Source organism: Salmo salar, unplaced genomic scaffold (assembly GCF_965601325.2).
Source record: "Salmo salar unplaced genomic scaffold, fSalSal1 ptg000867l, whole genome shotgun sequence".
NCBI classification, from domain to species: Eukaryota; Metazoa; Chordata; class Actinopteri; order Salmoniformes; family Salmonidae; genus Salmo; species Salmo salar.
This window is the reverse complement of record NW_027675530.1, coordinates 319383-327271: the sequence shown is the minus strand read 5'-3', so window position 1 is coordinate 327271 and position 7889 is coordinate 319383. Positions and strand designations below refer to the sequence as shown.

The following is a 7889-nucleotide window of genomic DNA, read 5'->3' as shown; positions in this document are numbered from 1 at the left end:
TAGAGAATGTGAAATGCTTTATTGAAAAGCTCATTATCCAAGTGTTATAAATACAAGTTTAATCTGTACTTCAATGCACATCTGTTGTGCATTATAAAAACAGAGGAAGAAAGAGGAGGTGGTGAGAGAGGTGTAAAAGACAGAAAGGGAAAGAGGTAAGCACATAGGAGCAGGGAAGGCAGCACATGATTAATGAATCACAGTGCTACATAAATATTCTCTCAGTTCATCACAATTACATAATAGTGTCTCTCGTCGGCCCAAAGGTTCTTAAAAGCAGGTGAGGTGGCGATGATGGGACTGGGGGTTGGCATCCTCTCACATCAAAACATATCTGCAGACGAGAGACAGATGGAGAGAGAGAGCATGTTTAAACCTTGTGTTTTTATTTTTTATTCTAACATTGTTAGTCATCAATCAGGAGGTGAAATGTAAAACTGACCTTGGATCATTAACTCTGGGACTACTGCATCTCTGTCTGTATTTCAATGTAAAGCATCTCTTTAATAATACTTCCTGTATAATATAAACTGACCTGGGATCATTAACTCTGGGACTACTGCATCTCTATCTGTATTTCAATGTAAAGCATCTCTTTAATAATACTTCCTGTATAATATAAACTGACCTGGGATCATTAACTGTGGGACTACTGCATCTCTATCTGTATTTCAATGTAAAGCATCTCTTTAATAATACTTCCTGTTGACCTGACCAAGTGACCTCTCACCTCTGATCATGCTGTGCCCTCTATGTAGCCAGTTCAGATGCAGGAGGGGTTCACCGACACAGCTGATATAACCTAGAGGATTTAGGGAGAAGAGGAGAGAGGGATGAAGTGAAGGAGAGAGACTGTTATTGAGAAAATAAGGTAGTTAAAGCGACAGTGTTCAACAGGAATCTGTGTGTGGCCTCACCTGGTGTCCACACCACACTAAGTGGCTGCAGAGTACTTTATGCTGAAAAACATGAATGGACCAACAAGGACAAACAATACAGCGTAGTTATAGAAATAATGAAGTGTCTTACTATTCTCCATGGTTGGCCCTCTTGCCTATTCTTTGAAGGTGGAAGGAGCCACAGTTATACACCTGAACCTGCTTACTGCACAACACAATCCATCAATCAGATTGATACATGTGTGTGTAGGTGTGGGTTATAGGGTGTCTAATTGTTCTACATTTTTTCAATATGGGTGATTTAAAATAGCCTGTTTTGTTTTTGCACAGACATCACACCCTTACCTAAACAGCACCCTCACCTGAGAAGTAGAAATCAAAGGGAGAGAAACTGAATTGAATAACTGCAGTTGACATAGCTCAGTAAATAGAAGAATACTCTTATTGCAATGTGAATGGCTCTTAAAAGAGTCTTTGGTTGTGCATAGTGTAGTCTATGGTGTTGCCAGGGAACAGCACCCTCTTTGAAGAAGTAGGAGGTGAAGATCTCCTGCACACGGATTGGCTCTCTTGCTGCGTTGTTGGACCCCATCCTTGAAACATCCTGCAGAGCAGCAGACTCCTCCTCTGGCACACGGCGGCGAGCTGCAGATCCCCTCCTGGTCCTCGTGTCCATCCTCATGAAGTTACGCAGGACACAGGTAGCCTTCACACACCTGAATTCCTCCAGGAGGCAGTCCCAGATGACCCTGGTCACCCAACCTTGCAGTGCCCTACACGGTAACTGTAGGCAATCGTTTTGAAGGAATCTCCAGTTACAAGGTATCTGTAGGAATATGGAAGACAATGTAATTATTAGACTGTTACATCACCAGGTCATTGTGGATTACTAAAGTATAATATCCCTGATAACAAATCATGATAACATTGGATTGATAGATGCATGGGCACACATATGTACATGTGTAGCATGTGACAATAACAGGATCATATCAAGGATGGCATCACAAATGAATACATAAATACCACTTGAAGCTTGATGATGAGTTTGAATCATTTGAATCAGCTGTGCAGTGTGAAGGCAAAAACAACAATGTGCCCCTCTGAGTCCCCAGGACTGAGAACCACTGCTCTTCATTGGGACCTCTTCATATGTAGACTGGCTTTCATAGAGCTCTTTATCTGAGGACAGAAAACCTCACAAGAAACAGACTTCATTATAGTCAGATTACACCACACTGAATATTATGTTACTATTATCTCCATCCTCACTTCTAGGGACAGGAACTACACAAAAGTACCTGCCCTATCCAGAATAGCCTCCTCTCTCACTGACAGTTGGGGCTGCTATCCTTTCACCCTCCTCCATGGCTGTTAGCTAGCTACCTACAAATGCATGTGGAGTTTGTTTTTTACAGTGATAAATAGATAGCTAGCTAATATGAAGTTAGGTAGCTGGTGATATTTAATTATATCTATACAGAATGTGATATTTAATTATATCTAGCTATCTATCTATACAGAATGTGTAGTTGGCTAGATAGCTAGCTCATTTAGCAGCTCATTTGAGTTAGCCTGCACTGTAGCTAGTTAGCTAATAATACATCGTTTTTTTTTTCATTTTCAAAATCTATTTACTTACTTGAATAGGTTCTTCCAGCCATGTGGACAACTGGAAACAGGGCAGTAAAGTTTGTCACCAGAGCGTTTTAGAGGATATTACTATTGAACTATGTACCCATTTAATAACCAGACCTTCATACAAACTTGCTCTGCTGAATTCTTGACGGAGTCACAATGGGCGGCCTAAGAGGCATCTAGTCCATCTGCTGACTGGACGCAGTTCAGTAAAATGTACATTTTATCTTCAGACAACAAGTTAAAGGGGTCAAATACTTATTTCACTCATTAAAATGCAAATCAATTTATAACATTTTTGACATGCGTTTTTCAGGATTTTTTGTTGTTGTTATTCTGTCTCTCACTGTTCAAATAAACCATTAAAATGATAGACTGATCATTTCTTTGTCAGTGAAAGTGTAAGTGGGCAAACGTACAAAATCAGCAGGGGATCAAATACTTTTTCCCCCCACTGTATCTCAGTCTATGCTGCTCTGACATTGTTTATCCATATATTTATATATTCCTAATTCCATTCCTTTACTTAGATTTGTGTGTATTAGGTATTTGTTGTGAAATTGTTAGATATTAATTGTTAGATATTACTGCACTGTGGGAACTAGAAGGACAAGCATTTCACTACACCTGCAATAACATCTGCTGAACACCTGTATGTGACCAACAACATTTGATTTATTATGAAGGTAATTTGTGTCAAATTTACTTTGCCCCTCATTCACCCCACCTCTTTACATTGCTTATGCATATTCAGTGGCCTGACTGCATCCAGACTATGTCAAAGGCCCATCCTGGTAGATCTGAACCTAATGCAGCTTGGAGTGATCAGAAGTCACATTTAGGTGCCAGGTGTAACTGAGGCCATAGATGCTCCATATACATTACTTTGAGTGTTTTATATAATATGACTAAATGTGTTTCTGTGTTGCAGGGGCAGTCAGAAATGGAACAGTAAGGCCACAGAACATGACATAAGCAGAGCTGTGGGAGACCACCTCAAGCCCCTGGTAGAGCCGGGGGTGGTGTTTACCACTCCACCACGCCTTCAGCAGGCTGGAAAAGTGGGATTGATACAGTTTTTCATACTAAGGTGGACCAAGAGTCCGTTGATTGGCCAGTCATTGGGTTAATTTGTTGAAATCAAATCAAGCTTTATTTATACAGCACATTTCAGACATGGATGCAACACAATGGCTTCACAGGAAAAAATAAAAAAATGAAAATAAACAGAAATATTTAGTAAACAACAAACAGAAGACTAACAACTGAAAGACTAATGAACATTCTAAGGAATTGCCATTGATTAAAATATTAATTGGATGCAATATCCAACCCAAAATACCAGCTTGTTTTACTACATTGTTTGTTGTTACGTTCCCCACCAAGAAAAATCTCAAATGTTGCTCAAACAGAAGAGGAACTAACAAAGTCACTGACAACAACCACAACTAAACAGATGGGGTTTTAGGAGGGGTTCTGAAAGACACTATGGGGGTGTCCACTGGAAGTTGACTAGTAACAACAACTGGGACCTAAAAGACACCCACCATGAGACCCACTAAATCTGCCCAAGAAGAGGAAAACAAAAGAAAAACCCACACCAAACTTAAAGACAGGAAGTAAACCAAAAAGGTGGAGCAACTAAAGGTGTTGACTCTCCACATGTATCAAGACAACTGGAGCACTGGGCCAGACACTCTTAAATAGAACCTGGACCAGCTCAGGTGAAACACCTTCCCACTAACGAGATGGACAAGCCAGCACAGGTGTAACACATACAGACTAACGAGGTGACACCAATCAGTGCGTCCTACGTGCTAACGAGCTAGACGTGCTAACGAGCTAGACGTGCTAACGAGCTATACATGCTAACGAGCTAGACGGGCTAACGGGCTATACATGCTAACGAGCTAGACGGGCTAACGAGCTAGACGTGCTAGACTCGCTGACGAGCTAGACGTGCTAACGGGCTATACATGCTAACGAGCTAGACGGGCTAACGGGCTATACATGCTAACGAGCTAGACGGGCTAACGGGCTATACATGCTAACGAGCTAGACGGGCTAACGAGCTAGACGTGCTAGACTCGCTGACGAGCTAGACGTGCTAACGAGCTAGACGTGCTAAAGTCCAACCTCAAAACATAAATGGAAAAACCAAAGCCTGTAACACCTTAAGACAACAAATATATCCTATATTTTTGTTGGACAAGTTTGCTCACCACCAACAGAAAACAACTTCCATTTCATATTAAAATCAACTAAAATGATTCACCTTCACCAATATAAACATGGTGTCTACTGGCTGTCAACAATTAAAAACAAGAAAAACACACTTATTTCTAAATAATAATATACAATTGAAATATTTTTTTCTCCTTTTTCTCTTCTTTCTATAGAATCCTAAAACTCACTAGCTTCTAGAACTCTCGTCTTCCTAAAACTCACTAGCTTCTAGAACTCTCGTCTTCCTAAAACTCACTAGCTTCTAGAACTCTCGTCCCCTTGGAACGAGCCCAAACAAAACTCATCTCCAATACGGAAAAAGTCAAAATAAATTGTGATCAAATGTACACCCCTTGGTTAATATGTATTGGCAATAATTAACTTAATGGTGAGGCATGGAATAATAAAACATGTATATTTTGTTTGAAATATGAGGTGATTTGAGACATGCTTCTTCAGTAGTGGAATAAAGACAATTAACGCTTGAATGTTGTGAAGAAATACTGGAGTGATGTAGGATTGTTAATAAAATTGATTACAGACCAAATTATTATACTGCGTCCATGTGTATTTATTTCTTTATTTTAACCTTCATTTAACAGTAACCGAAAGGTTGCTGGATTAAATCGCGAGCTGACAAGGTAAATCTGTCGTTCTGCACCTGAACATGGCAGTTAACCCTCTGTTCCCCGGTAGGCAATAATTGTCAATAAGTCAGTTATGAACAAATTCTGATTTTCAATGACGGCCCAACGGTCTAACCACTAGGCTACCTGCAACTAAGTTGAAATTAAGTTGTTTTCAAGTCACTGAAAAAACGGGGCATAGTCTTCTTTTCAACGTCTTTTCAATGACATGTTGCTAGATGGGATATCCCCAATGTCAAAACACAGTTTTAACGTGTCCAAATCAATAACCAATATGCAGAAACAGTTTGGGATATATTGAAAACGTAAACATAAAATGTGCTATATACACAAACATCTGCCACAATAATCATATTACTTGCATTTTTTAAAACAAGCAGCTTATAAACTGCACAAGCACCAAAAACGCTGTTGTTTTGACAAGTAGCAATAAATCACTGATATCGATTAGGGGGGAAATCAGGTTGTAGGTGCTGTTGAAACTAACAACTAAACAAAACACATGGAAATGGGAGAAATATTTTACCTCACAGATTAGAGGACAACCTGCAGAAGACAGTCAGCTACATTTGTGAGTGATGCATTTAAATGTAGGGGTCGCTAAACAAAGGAACACAACACTTATTCATCGATATCATGCTAAAATCATTTGTGTGACAGGAGGGAGATGAGGTTGCACGTCCTGTTAAAACGAACAGCTCAAAAACCACACGGAATCTGGGAATAATGTGTACATCCCTGGTTAGAGGACAACTTGTAGAAAACAGCTAGCTACATTTTGAAGTGTTGCATTTTGATTCAAGTGGGTCACCAACGTGGTAAGTGGAACAACTCTTTTTTTGTTAATCACTTTTTGTTAAATCTCATAAATAGTAACTCTTCCATTTCAGAGCCTGGATTTTCCCCCTGAGGCTAATATCCATATCATGTTGAAATCAATAGAACAGGGGACAAACGTTTAGGGTTCTACATTCTGACATCATTAAAATTCTCCTTCTACAATGTTAAAACATTCTACATTGTGAGATTTCATTTCATTGATATCATGAAACAACTCCTTCATGTATGTATTTTCTGATATTTGATCAGAAGTCTTTAATCAGATTATCTCTGGTCACAGCTATAAGATTTCTCTCCTGTGTGTGTTCTCTTGTGTACTGTCAGACCGCTAGATGAAACAAAACTCTTCCCACATTGATTACAGCTATAAGGTTTCTCTCCTGTGTGTTCTCGTCGGTGTATAGTCAGATAGCTAGATTGACTAAAGCTCTTTCCACATTGATCACAGCTATAAGGTTTATCTCCTGTGTGCGTTCTCTGGTGCATTGTCAGATAGCTAGATTGACTAAAACTCTTCCCACATTGACCACAGATATAAGATTTCTCTCCTGTGTGTGTTCTCTGGTGCATTGTCAGATAGCTAGATTGACTAAAACTCTTCCCACATTGACCACAGATATAAGGTTTCTCTCCTGCGTGCGTTCTCTGATGAATTTTAATGCCTGATGAGGAAGTAAATCTCTTCCCACAGTCAGAGCAGCAGTGAGTTCTCTTCCCTGTGCATCTCTGCAGGTGTTTCTTGAGGTGTTCTGATGTGGAGAGACTCTTCTCTGCCTCTTCAGCATCATGAGGTTGTTGAGGCTCCACAGAGGACCCACGATAGTCCCATATCTCTCCTGTGTGAACAACAAAGTCAGACAGATGATTAAAGGCCCACAACAGCGGTAATCCACTCTAAAAGGTGATGCCAACAGCATAGCCATGATGTTGGACAACAATTGACGTCTGTAATGAATGTTAAAATTATTTGACAATTGTCTTAAAACCTGTTAGGGCTAGGGGGCAGCATTGACACGGCTGGATAAAAAACATACCCGATTTAATCTGGTTACCACTCCTACTCAGTAACTAGAATATGCATATACTTATTACATATGGATAGAAAACACCCTAAATTTTCTAAAACTGTTTGAATGGTGTCTGTGAGTATAACAGAACTCAAATGGCAGGTCAAAACCTGAGAGATTCCTTTACAGGAAGTGGCCTGTCTGACCATTTCTGGAACTTCTTTGCCATCTCTATCATTTACTAAGGATCTCTGCTCTAACGTGACACTTCCCACGTCTTCCATAGGCTCTCATAGCCCGGGAAAAAAGAGAATGTCGTCATTCCAGCCCCAGGCTGAAACACATTATCGCCTTACTCAAGTGGCCCATCAAGAGACACTAGCTTATGCGCGTGACCCCGACCGCCCCCGCCTTTGGGATTTTTTCCTCTGTTTGCCGAAAAGGAGATTCCCTGTCGGAATATTATCGCTTTTCTACGAGAAAAATGACGTAAAAATTGATTTTAAACAGCGGTTGACATGCTTCGACGTACGGCAATGGAATACTTTGAATTTTATTGTCAGGAATTGCGCCAAGCGCGCGACACTTCTTTACTATTTCGGATAGTGTCTGGAACGCACGAACAAAACGCC

At 40.2% G+C, this 7889-nt stretch overlaps 1 long non-coding RNA gene across 1 annotated transcript; it reads right to left on the bottom strand.

Moving 5' to 3' along the window:
• LOC145877330 (uncharacterized) lies at window positions 1-1130 on the bottom strand. Its single transcript, XR_014391650.1, has 2 exons — window positions 731-1130; window positions 1-334 (listed from the first exon to the last, which is right to left on the bottom strand). It is a non-coding gene; the product is annotated as an uncharacterized LOC145877330 (long non-coding RNA).
• Window positions 1131-7889: the final 6759 nt, after the last annotated feature.